Source organism: Lithobates pipiens, unplaced genomic scaffold (assembly GCF_037356315.1).
Source record: "Lithobates pipiens isolate NorthernLeopardFrog02 unplaced genomic scaffold, aLitPip1_a1.2 Scaffold_1, whole genome shotgun sequence".
Taxonomy (NCBI): domain Eukaryota; kingdom Metazoa; phylum Chordata; class Amphibia; order Anura; family Ranidae; genus Lithobates; species Lithobates pipiens.
Window position 1 is genome coordinate 243,322,600 of NW_027507685.1, and position 14,763 is coordinate 243,337,362.

Here is a 14,763-nt window from a genome sequence, read left to right on the forward strand (position 1 = left end):
TCTCCGGGCGGGAAAAGTCCGCTCATTTCAAAAGTACGGCGGACTGGCACACACACGGGCGGATTGTCCGCCGAAATGCGAGTACGACGGACAGTATTACGGAAATTCCGAAATACTTAGTCCGCCAGACTGCACGCTGAAAAAGTCAGCTGAAGCCCACACACGAGCGGACTGTCCGCTGAAATGTGTTTCGGCGGACTAAGTAGGCCAGACAGTCCGCCCGTGTGTACGCGGCTTAAGATATCTATTTACTTGGAGTAACATAATTTTTCACGCTATACAAAAAAATTGTGATAAATATTGTGTTTTTTTTTTTTTTTTTTTAATAAAGTGTATTTAAAAAAAAAATTTGTTTAACCACTTGCCGCCTGCCCACCATGAAATGATGGAGGGATTGGCAACGTGTGTGGTGAGGAGAGCCAATCAGCAGCATCTCCTCGCAGGGGACAACAAGAGATGTAATCAGTGCCCTGATTACAGTAAAGCGCCAGAAGTGCCAGCAATCAGTGCCCACCAGTGCCAGCTCATTAATGAGGCCAGTCAGTGCTGGCTTTCAGTGCCCATCAGTAATGCTTATCAGTGTTGCCCATCAATGCCCATCAGTGCCGCCTATCAGTGCCCACCAGTAATGCCTATCAGTGCCCGTCAGTGCCACCTATCAGTGCCCATCAGTGCCACCCATCAATGCTCATCAGTGTCACATATCAGTGCCACCTATCAATGCCCATAAGTGCGTAATATTAATTAGTGCCTCCTCATTAGTGCCACCTAATCAGTGTCCATAAGTGCCGCCTCATCAGTGCCTATCAGTGCCAGCTCAATGATGCCAGTCAGTGGTGGCTTTCAGTGCCCATCAGTAATGTCCGTCAGTGCTGTCCATCAATGCACATCAGTGCTGCCTATCAGTGCCCACCAGAAATTTGCCTATGAGTGCCACCTATCAGTGCCACCCATCAGTGCCACATATCAATGCCACCTATCAGTGCCCATAAGTGCGGCATATTAGTGCCTCCTCATCAGTCCCACCTGATCAGTGTCCATAAGTGCCGCCTCATCAGTGCCCATCAGTGCCCACCAGTGACGCCTATTACTGCCCACCGGTAATGCCTATCAGTACCTGTCAGTGCTCATCAGTTTTCATCAATGCCACATATCTGTGCCCATAAGTGCAGCATATTAGTGCCTCCTCATCAGTGCCACCTGATCAGTGCCCATAAGTGTCACCTCATAAGTGCTCATCAGTGCAGCCTATAGGTGCCCATCCATGCCACCTCATCAGTGCACTCACTGAAAAAGAAAAATTACTTATTTACAACATTTACTAACAGAAACTAAGACTAAGGCCTGGTCTTCAAGTGGTTAAACGCCCACCTCTTTGCGACTGCCTATATGCAGTACCTGGGTGGCAGAAGTTTAAAGCACGTTCCACATTCCAAATTTTTTTATTTATTCCTCAGCTAAGTTAAAACATGCTCTTGGGGAGCATCATAGGACCCCACAACTACCCCCCTTAAGCTGCAATGGAAGTGGAAAGGGGTGTTTAAATGTTGCAGTTGCAATTCTTTGTGCCCATCCAACTATCCAGCATGCGGGATCCCTGCTGAACCCAACCGTGCCGCCATATATATCCAGCCATGCTGAGCTGTAGATATATTCATTTTTAGCAGGTGTTCCCAGAGACGGGAAGGTTACTTTGAGAAGGTTGGGAAGGTCTGTTCTAAATAATAAAAAAAAGGAAATAGAGAATAAAAATATTATAGAGATCTTTATTTTTATTTTTTCAAAAAAGCAGATCAATGAGCAAAACTGAGTTTCTGCAAGTTTGGCTGACTGTGCGATCGATAATCATTTCCACCGAAATCCCTCCACTCGTCCTTCCGCTCACCGTCCATCAAATCCTGGAAGCTCCACACTAGAAATGATTGCTGCAGATCGGGGGTGGGGCTCATTCCACTTCAAGGGTTCCTCCATCTTTACAACTTCTGAAGACGAGGGCTGCTGACCGCGCCTTTCCTGTTCTCACCACAATCGACTTCCACCTTTTCTATTGCAGAAACTCTCCGCTGCAGAAACTTGGATGCCAGCCACCGCAACTCCCTAGGCCTGAGCTCGGCACCCAAGAATGTGAATATTTCATTACACCGGCAAGAGAAGGAAATCCAGCGGCTGTACGTGAAATAGAAAGACATTCGGGGTTCTCTGTGATACAAAGAAAATGTAAGTAACACTGCAAAGAATAAAACACAGAGAACACTTCGAACCAATGTACAGATCCTTTATATTTTCTACTTTCTACTTCTATTAGTCTCACCACTGCTGAGTAGTCAGCAGTGGAAAAGCGGTGGTTATGGTTCCTTTCTGATGTGCTCTCTACAATCTCCCCATTCTCTACAATCTCCCCACTTTCTACAATCTCCCCATTCTCTACAATCTCCCCACTTTCTACAATCTCCCCATTCTGTACAATCTCCCCGCTCTCTACAATCTCCCCATTCTCTACAATCTCCCCACTTTCTACAATCTCCCCATTCTGTACAATCTCCCCGCTCTCTACAATCTCCCCACTCTCTACAATCTCCCCACTTTCTACAATCTCCCCGCTCTCTACAATCTCCCCACTCTCTACAATCTCCCCATTCTCTACAATCTCCCCATTCTGTACAATCTCCCCGCTCTCTACAATCTCCCCGCTCTCTACAATCTCCCCGCTCTCTACAACTTTCTCACTCTCTACAACTTCTTCGCTCTCTGCAACTTCCCCCGCTTTCAACCACTTCCCCATTCTCTGTGGCTTCTTTACTCTCTGCAACTTCCCCGCTCGCTACAATTTCCCCATTCTACAACTTCCCCAGTATAGACAACTTCCCCGCTCTCTACACCTTCCTTGCTCTCTGCAACTTCCCCACTCACTTTACCATCCCTGTTCTTTGCACCTTACCCACTTTTTACACTTTCCCCGCTCTTTACAACTCCCCCGCTCTCTAAAAATTCCCTACTTTCTACACCTTCCCCCTTCTGTACATTTTCCCCACTCGCTGCAATTTGCCCGTCCCCTGTAACTTCTCCACTTTCTAAATTTTCCCCGCTCTCTGCAACTTCCCCATTTTCTACAACTTCCCCATTCTCTACAGTCACTCCACTCTACACCTTCCCCACTCCCTGCAACTTTCCTGCTCCCTGCAACTTTCCCGCTCTCTTCAACTTCCCTACTCTCTACAACGTTCCCGCTTCCAACAACTTCCCCATGCTCTGCAGTTTCTTCACTCTCTGCAACTTCCCACCAACTTTCCAGGTCTCTATAACTTACCTGCACTTTTCAACTCCCCTGCTCTCTTCAACTTCCTGCACTTTATATCTTCTCCACTCATTACAACTTCCGTACTCTCTACAACTTCCCTACTCTCTACAACTTTCCCCGCTCTCTACAACTTTCCCCGCTCTCTACAACTTTCCCCGCTCTCTACAACTTTCCCGCTCTCTACAACTTTCCCGCTCTCTACAACTTTCCCGCTCTCTACAACTTCCCCGCTCTCTACAGTTTCCCCACTCTTTACAACTTTCCCGCTCTCTACAGTTTCCCCACTCTTTACAACTTTCCCGCTCTCTACAGTTTCCCCACTCTTTACAACTTTCCCGCTCTCTACAGTTTCCCCACTCTTTACAACTTCCCCGCTCTCTACAGTTTCCCTGCTCTCTACAACTTCCCCGCTCTCTACAGTTTCTCCACTGTCTACAACTTTCCTATTCTCTGCAGTTTCTTCACTCTCTTCCCCCCGCATGTAACTTCCTCCCCTCTCTACAATTTCCCCACTCTAGACAACTTCCCTGCCATTTACACCTTCCCTGCTCTCTACAATTTCCCCACTCCCTGCAACCTCCCCACTCTCTTCAACATCCCCGCTCTTTGCAACTTCCCCAATCTCTGCAATTTCTCAGCTCTCTGCAACTTCCCTACTTTTTACACCTTCCCCACTCTGTACATTTTCCCTGCTCTCTATAATTTCCCCGCTCTGCAACTTCCCTGCTCTTTTCAACTTCTCCACTCTCAACAACTTCCCCGCTTCCAACAACTTCCCTGTGCTCTGCAGTTTCTTTACTATCTGCAACTTCCCACAAACTCCCCCGGTCTCTATAACTTACCTGCTCTATTTAACTCCCCTGCTCTCTTCAACTTCCCCTGCAACTACTGTACTCTCGACAACTTCCCTGCTCTACAACTTTCCCCACTCTCTACAACTTCCCCACTGTTCTCTTCAGCTTCCCCACTCTCTACAACTTCCCCACTGTTCTCTTCAGCTTCCCCACTCTCTACAACTTCCCCACTCACTACAATTTCCCCACTCTGTGTAACTTCCCCGCTCCCTATAGCTTCCCTGCTCTCTGCAATTTCCCCATTCCCTACAATTTCCCTATTCCCTACAACTTCCCCACTCTGTGCAACTTCCCCGCTCCCTACAGCTTCCCTGCGCTCTGCAATTTCCCTATTCCCTACAACTTCCCCACTCTGCAATTTTCCTTTTCCCTACAACTTCCCCACTCTCTGCAATTTCCCTATTCCCTACAACTTCCCCACTCTCTGCAACTTCCTGCCAACTCCTTCGCTTTCTATAACTTACCTGCCCCCTTTAACTCACCCACTCTCTACAAATTCCCTGCTGTCTTCAACTTCCTCGCACTTTCCACATTCTCCACTCTTTGCGACTTCTCCACTCTCTACAACTCCCCAAATCTCCACAACGTCTCTGCTCTCTGCAACTTCCTCACTCTTTGTAACTTCCCCACTCTTTACAACTTCCCTGCTCCCTATAACTTTCCTACTCTCTAAATTTTCCTTGCTCTCTACAATTTCTACACTTTCGGCAACTTCCCAACTTTCTGCAACTTCTTCGCTCTTTGCAACTTCCCCACCGATTTCCCTCGCTCTCTTAAACTTAACTACTGTCTACATCTTTCCCGCTCTCCACAACTTCCACACTCTCTGCAATTTTCCAGCACTCTACAACTCCTCCGCTCTATAGAACCTCTCTAGAACCTTCCCTGTTCTCTGCAGGATGTGTTGCCATAACCAATTATACTAAAGCTTTTCATTATGGAGTCTTACTGTACATAAGAAGTGCATTTCATTATGGCCACCATTTCATTATAACTTGACTGCCAGTATACAATGGATGAAAAGACATCTTTCTAAAACCCAGGGCACCACAACACTATATTTTGTGGTGTGTTGCAAAGCACTGAGCATTGGGATCTACCGAATGGCAGTAACACGTGTTGAAGTGCCTGGAACAATTTTTAAAACTCTCTATGTAGCACCTTCTAGTGTGCTACTAGTGGCAGTACAGGTAAATTATAGTTTGGCTCAGGGCTAAGTCTGAGCCATTGAATCTGGGTCAGGGTTCATTAGAGTTCAGGGCTGGATGACTCAGCCAGGAAGCTCTCCAGGTTCCGGAATATTGGAGAATGTTCTAGAAATTAGTGGGTGCAAGCTAGGAGGATTGTCTTACATATTTAGTGGCCCTTAGCTGTCAATGACAAACTTTGCTAGCTACAGGAACCTATAGTCAGGATGTACATACATGATGTATATGGTTTTCTTTTGAAAAAGATGTATATTTTTGATACTTCTAAATTATTTGAAAAAAGTCCTTTCAAAGTTTGTTCCCTTTTGCACGTCCCCTTATTTTTCTTATGGGATGCCATTTGCTCCTGGGCAAAGGAGCTATTTTTGAAATGTTTTCCAGCCAATGGGGACATGGCTGATTTTAGAGGGAGGTAAGTGTAGCGCCCTCTAGTGTGCTACTAGTAGTGTTAGTAAATTTATAGTCTAGGGCTAAACCTGAGCCATGGAATCTGGGTCAGGGTTCATTAGAGTTCAGGGCTAGATGATTCATACAGGAAAGCTCTCTGGGGCCTCTTCCTGGTTCTAGAATATTATAGAATGTTCTAGAAATTAGTGGGTGGAAGCTAGGAGTGTTGACTGGCATATTTAGGGGCCCTTAGCTGTCCTTCTGCTCGCAAATTGGACTTTGGGACTTTTTCCTGTTAAGAGAGCTTCCCTTTAGGGGGAGGTGCTCCGGTGTACATGTACATATGTTGGTAATGACAAACTTTGCTAGCTACAGGGACCTGTAGTCAGGAAGTACATATATAATGTGTATGGTTTTCTTTTGAAAAAAAATATTTTTGAACTGCTAAATTATTTGAAAAAAGCCCTTTCCAAATTTGTTCCCTTTTCCCCGTTACCTTTTTTTTCTTATGGAATGCCCTTTTTTAAATGTTTTCCAGTCAATGGGGACTGATTTCAGAGGGAGTTGAGTGTAGCACCCTCTAGTGTGCTATCCGTGGTAGTAAAGGTAAATTATAGTCTGGCTCAAGGCTAAACCTTAACCATGGAATCTGGGTCAAGGTTCATTAGAGTTCAGGGCTGGATGACTCATCCAGGCAGCTCTCTAGTGCCTCCCCCTTGGTTGGTTCTAGAATATTGGAGAATGTTCTAGAAATTAGCGGGTGGAAACTAAGAGGGTTGTCTTGCATATTTAGGGACCCTTAGCCAATCCCCAGGAAGTGGGCCTGGCAGGGAACTAAGTGAGCCCTTGCCAGCAGTTGAGTTGGGTGGAAGATGGAGATGCAGTGCTGAGGAAGTCAGTCAGTCGCCTTCAAGGGACCCCTGCCAGGGAGGAGCTCTACCTTGGGCTGGGACTCAGGTGGCTGGCCTGTAAGGATCCCATCACAGAAGAAGTTGGATGAGGCTTTCCAGTGAGGCAGCAGGAGCAAGGAAGGACAGAGTGAGTAGATCAGCATGGTACTGGGACAGACATGTAGCAGGTCTCTCTTGAAGACAGCGGTGTGCCTACGTCTTTAGCCTTGCCCTGAGAGATCTCCAGAGTGCTGGTGGCAGCCCGGCGGGATAGCATTATTGTGAGAAGTAGAGCTGGGACCAGTGTCTACAGGAAAGCAGAAGGTGTTGTAGGATGCAGTTTACTCCACATGTACCAATTTACTAAGGGACTCAGAGTTCCTGCCTGTAAGGGGCTGTTGCTAAGCTAACAAAAAACTTTTAGTCTGTAAAGGAGTAAACTCAGCAGAGCTGTGCAGGGATCAAGTATTGTGAAGGAGGATCAAGTGGAAGCTGCAAATAGGAAGGGAGTTCTTCCAAGTTTTGTTGTTATTGCCAAGTTGGGCATCCCATAATTCTCACCCGCATCCAAGTTATTATCCCCTAATAAAAAAAAACAAGCTCAAGGACTGTTTTTTGTGTCTGGATGCAAGAAGGAAATGCTATGTGACTGGCTGTGCAGCAGCGGGGAACCCTTTCGGGGGTAGTGCTACATCTATATATGGAAGGAGCCTGCAGTGGGCGTGTTCGGGAACACCCCTCCTGCATTACAAACAGGCAAGCAAAAGGAGTTCCCAGATCCCTGAGCCAACAATAGACTGTTGTTGGCCCGGGGGAATGGCTCACTGCCGGGGAATGGATGACTGCTGGGGAATGGATGACTGCCGCAATGCCTGGCTATGGTTCAAGCCTTGTCAGTTGAGTTCCCAGGATACGTCTCTACACTCTGGTTTTTGTTTTTAGCAGAACAGACTCCTAACAATAAATAGGAGTGTTTTATCTGGGTTTGTATTAGCAACTCAGCTGAGCGTGTCTGAACAGTTTTGCTCCATGCAGTAAAACTACAGGGGTCTGATATTACAGATTACTGAGTCAGCAAGGAAGGCGGGGGGGGGGGGGGGGGCTGTGCTTGTGATGGGGGAAGGGCAGATGTTGATCTGGGGAAATATCATTGTGTTCTTTTGGAGTCGAACCCTTAAAAATTGCTGACCAAACATTCACATGTCTTCAGGAGGAACAGAAAACTATTCTCCTGTGTTCGCCAGATGATAGCGGCCGTGAGACGGATAACCTATGAAATATTAAATCTGAACTCTGGCCTTCCCTACAGTCTTGCACAGTTGTACCGGCTCCTCTCCTGTGCTGGATTACTCTGAGTTCCCTGCACACTGTGAGCTTCTCACAGTGTGCATTAGAAGCTGCAGCAAGTAAGGTAGAGCCCCGCCTCATCTTCTGGACGGAGTACATCCAGGTCGGTCGGTCATCAGCCTAACCCTAGTTCATGGGCGGCGCTTCCTCTGGGCAGCATCTCCTCCTCCTGGTGCTTCACGACAGCTTCCCCTGTGTCTCCTCCTCCTTGGCAGCCAATAGGATCACTTCTCTTCTTGGCCAATCGCTTGACGGGTCTCAGGACCCGGATCCTGATTGGCCGGGAGGAGAATCATGAAGACAATAGCTAATATTAATTTGCTATTGTCACACAAGTGCTCTGCTCCCCAAGCCCACCCTTTTTTTAAAGTCAATTAGAGCCTTAGGCTTTAATCATGTGCTTCTAAAAACAAAACAAAAAAAATAACATTAGAATCCATGCGTCCAGCCAGACACATGGATTAGAGGCATTACGGGCCGCCACTGTGCCCTGCATTACGGGCCACCACTGTGCTCCCCAAAGCTCAAACACATATGTGTGTATATATACTGACAGTGTCAGTAGCGCAGTGAACGGTGCCAGTAGGGTAGAGATTGGTGTCAGTAGAGCAATGGACGGTGCCAGTAGGGTAGAGATTGGTGTCAGTAGAGCAATGGACGGTGCCAGTAGGGTAGAGATTGATGTCAGTAGAGCAATAGACGGTGTCAGTAGGGTAGAGATTGGTGTCAGTAGAGCAATAGACGGTGTCAGTAGGGTAGAGATTGGTGTCAGTAGAGCAATGGATGGTGCCAGTAGGGTAGAGATTGGTGTCAGTAGAGCAATAGACAGTGTCAGTAGGGTAGAGATTGGTGTCAGTAGAGCAATAGACAGTGTCAGTAGGGTAGAGATTGGTGTCAGTAGAGCAATGGACAGTGCCAGTAGGGTAGAGATTGGTGTCAGTAGGGCAGTGGACGGTGTCAGTAGGTTAGAGATTGGTGCCAGTAAGGCAGTGGACGGTGTCAGTAGGGTAGAAACTGGTGTCAGTAGAGCAATGGATGGTGTCAGTAGGGTAGAGATTGATGTCAGTAGAGCAATGGACGGTGTCAGTAGGGTAGAGATTGGTGTCAGTAGGGCAGTGGACGGTGTCAGTAGGTTAGAGATTGGTGCCAGTAAGGCAGTGGACGGTGTCAGTAGGGTAGAAACTGGTGTCAGTAGAGCAATGGATGGTGTCAGTAGGGTAGAGATTGATGTCAGTAGAGCAATGGACGGTGTCAGTAGGGTAGAGATTGGTGTCAGTAGGGCAGTGGACGGTGTCAGTAGGTTAGAGATTGGTGTCAGTAAGGCAGTGGACGGTGTCATTAGGGTAGAGATTGGTGTCAGTAAGACAGTGGACGGTGTCAGTAGGGTAGAGATTGGTGTCAGTAAGGCAGTGGACGGTGTCAGTAGGGTAGAGATTGGTGTCAGTAGGATAGTGGACGGTGTCAGTAGGGCAGAGATTGGTGTCAGTAGAGCAATGGACGGTGTCAGTAGGGTAGAGATTGGTGTCAGTAGGATAGTGGACGGTGTCAGTAGGGCAGAGATTGGTGTCAGTAGAGCAATGGACGGTGTCAGTAGGGCAGAGATTGGTGTCAGTAGAGCAATGGACGGTGTCAGTAGGGTAGAGATTGGTGTCAGTAGAGCAATGGACGGTGTCAGTAGGGTAGAGATTGGTGTCAGTACAGGAGTGGACGGTGTCAGCAGGGTAGAGATTGATGTCAGTAGTGCAGTGGACGGTGTCAGTAGGGTAGAGATTGGTGTCAGTAAGACAGTGGACGCTGTCAGTAGTTTTTATTTTTATTATTTCATTTTTTATAAAAAAAAATATAAAAAATTGGAACCCTGTTGGGGGGCTTTGATGAAACATCAGGGAACTAAACAGGGGGAATCTGCACCACACTGGGCGATTAGGGTGTGCCCAAGCACCCCCGGCACACCCTATGCGCATGCCTATGCATTCCTTTTACTCATTGGATTTCATTTCTTTTAATCATGAAAACCTTTATCCCAAAAAATAAATAAAAAATAAACCCTGTTTGCTGTACCTGATTGTTGCATGTGAGCTGTAGTTTGGCTTCAATTTGTTAGTGTATTTAATACAGTTAACATAACAACCCCCCCCCCCTCCCCCCCCTCCGGGATTGCTGCTGTCCGCTGTGCCTCCTGTGCGCCTTCATCCAGAGTGGGGGGGGGGGCGTTCTAATACAGGAGGCGTGTTACTGGCCAGATCACCAGATGAAAACAGAGGGGAAAAAGACTAAAAAGTGAAAACGAATGCAACCACCACATCTAATGATTGGTAAGCAGCAATATACTACATTTTTGGTTTTGGGTTTAACTACTTACGGTCAGCCCTATATCAGTTTTACTAGTTTTAGTGAACACACACACACACAGCAGGAGCCCAGCCCAGGTACCACGAACTTGATGTCCGCCAGCACCCGCCGATCATCGAGCGGAGAGGCAGTCTGCCTATGTAAACGAGGCAAATCACTGTTCTGACAGGAGGGAAGGCTTGGATCCTGTGCCTTTGCAAAGCAGAAACATGGATCCACGTCTTCCTCTAGTAAAAGCACCTCCCACAGTACAGTAAAACACTGACTAGGCACACATTTAACCCTTTGATCGCCCCTGATGTTAACCCCTTCCCAGCCAGTGTCATTAGTACAGTGACAGTGTATATTTTTAGCACTGATCACTTTATTTGTGTCACTGGTCCCCAAAAAGTGTCAGCTAGTATCAGAATGTCCACCACAATATCGCAGCCCTGCTTTAAGCCGCTGATTGCCGCCATTGCTAGTAAAAAAAAAAATCTAAAAAAAAATCACTAAAATAAAAAATAAAAATCCCATAGTTTGTAGACGCTATAACTTTTGCACAAACCAATCAATATACGCTTATTGGGATTTTTTTTTACCAAAAACATGTATCTGAATATATATTGGCCTAAATGTATGAAGGCAATTTGTTTTTGTACATTTTTTTATTGGATATGTTTTATAGCAGAAAGTAAAAAAAAAATGACGTTACACTTACCGGTAATGGGTTTTTTGGGAAATCTTCCAGGACGGCACACCTGAAAGATGACCGATCTCACCTGGCAGGAAGCACAATCAACAGCAGAGTTTAAAAGCCCCAACCCTCTGGGCCCTGTCATGGTTGTGGGGCCCAAAGCAGCTGCCTCATACTTGCCAACTATCCCTGTTTAAATTCCCTTGTCCCTTGAAGTTTTTGTCCCGATATCTCAGTGTGACTTGCTGGTACTAATGCTGCCCAGCTCTGCCCTGTTGTTGTGTACAGATGACTCACCTGCACACCCTGTGTTTACATGTAAATAACCAGCATTCATATGTAAATAGCGGCGGCATTTATAAGTAAACAGCTGCAGCCGGTGGCATAGATATGTAAATAACGGTGGCATTCATATGTAGATCACGCCTCCTGCAGTGAGGAGATGTGCTATAACCTCTAGCAACCAATCAGTGAGCAGTATTACTGTACAGTAATCTCTATCAACCAATTAACAAGCAGAAATAATTTGCTGTAACCTCTAGCAACTAATTAGTGAGTGTAATGTGTGCTGTAACCTCCAGCAACCAGCCAGTAAGCAGTAATGATATCCTGTAACAGCTGGCAACCAATCTCAATTGCTGCCTGATCTGATACAGTAAACTGATTTTAAGTCTAGCTGCTATTTATTGTATGTCTCAGAGCAGTCGGAGGGTGGAATTGCATGGGGGGCCCCAAGAAAATTTTTGCCCGGGGTCCAATCAATATTAAAGATGGCCCTGGTTATGATAAAGTATAGGCCCACACCAGTGCCAGAGGGTACATTCTGTGAAGAATGAAAAACATCACCAACAGTTAAGGGTAGGGAAGTAGGCCTGCCGTCCTGGAAGATTTCCCAGAAAACCCGTTACCGGTAAGTGCAACTGGTGATTTTCCTCAATCATCTTCCAGGACGGCACACCTGAGACGATAAGCAAGAAGTTCAGGCTTACCTTAGGGTGGGTCCACCGCCTGTAGGACCATCCTGCCGAATGCCAAGTCCTGATTGGACAACAGCTCCACTCTGTAGTGTCTCAGGAAGGTATTATGGCTCGTCCATGTTGCTGCCTTGCAGATTTGATTAATCAGAGCGCCTGCCCTCTCTGCCCAGGAGGTCACCAGAGATCTAGTCGAGTGAGCCTCGGGACCGGCTTACCCGATTTCTTATAAGACAGTGATTCTCAACCAGGGTTCTGTGAAACTCTAGGGTTCCTCCAGAGGTTGTAGGGGTTCCTTCAGCGTTGGGCAATTTCTACCTCTCAGATAAGTTCCCACTGACACCATTGATCTTTTTAGCTATCTGTAAGGAGGTAATTCTTCCCAATGACCACAAGTGTAAGGACCATTCTTCCCACTGACCATCACACTAATGTATCATGAGTTGTAGATTTCAATTTTTTTAGCAGGGGTTCCCCGAGACCGGAGAACTATTTCAAGGGTTCCTCTGTGTTGAAAAGGTTGAGAAAGGCTGTTATAAGATACTGCTATCGCCTGTTTTATCCACCTGGCTATTGTTGGATTGGAGGCCTGAAGACCCTTTCTTTGGCCACAAAAAGTAATTAGAAGATGGTTTGATCACCTAAATTCTAAATAGACTAACATACAACGTCTAACATCTAACATCTTTACAAGGGGGTCCCAAGCTAGACTACTGTCAAAGAATACTGACGGGGCTGCCACCTGAACCCTAAGGGTGCTGACCGCTAACCCCTGGTCCACCCCATCCTGGAGAAAATCAAAACAGTTGGAACCGTTTGGAGAGCTCCTTCCTTAGACTGAACCCAGCAGGAGAAGACTTTCCAGACCTTTGCATAGATCTGTCTGGTGACTTTTTTCCTACTAAGGAGGAGTGTATCAATCGATTACCTTCTCCGAACATCCCCTATTCCTGAGGACCTGCCTCTCAAAAGCCAGGCCATCAGAGAGAGAAACCCCGGGTTGGGATGAATGACTGGACCCTGGCAAAGGAGATCTCAACGGAGATGATTTGGGGGGGGGGGGGGCAATCGACCATCTCCGCATGGTGGGGAACCAGGCCCGCTTCGGCCATCAGAGTGCAATCAGAATAAAGTCTCCGAATGACTGGGATAGTTTCTGCAACACCCGGGGAATGACCACTAGGGGGGGGGGGGAGGCGTACGCCAGACCGAAATCCCAACTGTGAGCGAGGGCGTCCATCCCCCCAGACCCCTGTTCCCTAGTGAGGGAGAAGAATCTCCGAACCTTCGTGTTCTTCTGGCAGGCAAAAAAATCTATCTCTGGTCTGCCAAAATGATGGCTTACCAGAGTGAAAACCTCCTTGTTCAGCTCCCACTCTCCCTGACGAATGGGATGCCTGCTGAGGAAGTCCACCTGTAGATTGAGTGACCCCTTTATATGAACTGCCAAGAGCGAGAGAATATTCTTCTCTGCCTCCCCTAGGATCTCTAAAGTCAGTGCCCATAATCTGTCTGACTTTGTTCCTCCTTGGTGGTTCAAGTAGGACACCGCTACCTGATTGTCCGAGAAGATTTGTACCTCTCTCCCTCGGACCTGGTCCCCGAAAAGGCTCAACTCCTTCCCGACTGCCAGAAGCTCCCTGAAGTTGGAGGAAGCTCTGCTCTGACTCCGGTCCCTGGGCGTAGTGATCTCCCAAATGAGCACCGCAGCCCCAGGAACTTGCGTCTGTTGTTATGCTTATCGGATCTAACTGTGTCCATGTCCGACCCCCCGATAGGTGGATCGGGTCGAGCCACCACTCTAGGTAGCTTCTTACCTCCTCTATTAGAGGAACCTTTTCCTCCAGGGATTCTCTTCTCCTGTCCCAAGAGGAGAGAAAGAAACCCTGGAGCCCCTGGGAGTGGAGCTGAGCCCAAGGAACAGCTGGGATGCAGGAAGCCATAAGCCCCAGCACTCTCATAATGTTCCTCAACAAGGCCTCTCTGGCCTCGAGGAGCGCTGTCACTGCCCCCTGAATTTTCAAGATCTTTTCCGGAGGAAGAAAAATTCTTTGGGCCACGAGTCTAGCTGGTACCCCAAGTACACTTTGGACTGCGATGGGTCTAGGGAAGACTTCTCGCGACTGATCATCCAACCCAGCAAATCCAGAGTGGACAAAGCTAAATCCCCGTCCCTCTGAACCTGTTCTCCAGACGGACTGTAAATCAACAGATCGTCTAGGAATGGTATCGGTGCTACCCCCTGAAGGTGTAAAAATTATACCACCTCGGCGAGAACCTTGGTGAAGATTCTTGGATTGGCCACAAGGCCGAAGGAGCGTGCCCTGAACTGCCAATGCTGCACCCCCTGCTCCATGCGCACAGCAAAAAGCAGGTACTTTTGATGTTCCGAGGCAATGGGTACATGCAAATAAACATCCTTCAGATCTAATGTGATCATGAAAACTTCTTTCTGAAGGTGTTTCCTGACCGTGTAGATGCTTTCCATCTTGAATTTCTTGTACATCAAGTACCGGTTTAGCTTCTGCAGATTTATAATCAGCCGAAAACTTGCCTGATGGCTTCGGTACCACAAAAATGTGTGAGTAGAAGCCTAGAAACATCTGACTCACTGGAACAGGGATAATCACCTTCTGTTCTGCGAGTTTGCGGACACTGCCTAATGGCCTCTTGCTTTCAGTGGGTCCTTGGGAAGGTAACGAGAAACTTTTGAGGGGGGGGGGGGGTGTGACCGAAATTCCAACTTGTATCCTTCTCTTATGAGATTTAGGATGTAA

The 14,763-nt window shown here is 47.2% G+C and overlaps 1 protein-coding gene across 1 annotated transcript in view; it reads left to right on the forward strand.

Moving 5' to 3' along the window:
- Positions 1–2,020: 2,020 nt before the first annotated feature.
- The window catches only part of LOC143986483 (mid1-interacting protein 1-B-like), a 44,409-nt gene continuing 31,666 nt past the window's right edge, over positions 2,021–14,763 (forward strand). The window contains exon 1 of the mRNA XM_077484834.1: positions 2,021–2,217. The gene's annotated coding sequence lies outside the window, so the exon portion shown is untranslated. The remainder of the gene's footprint in view (positions 2,218–14,763) is intronic.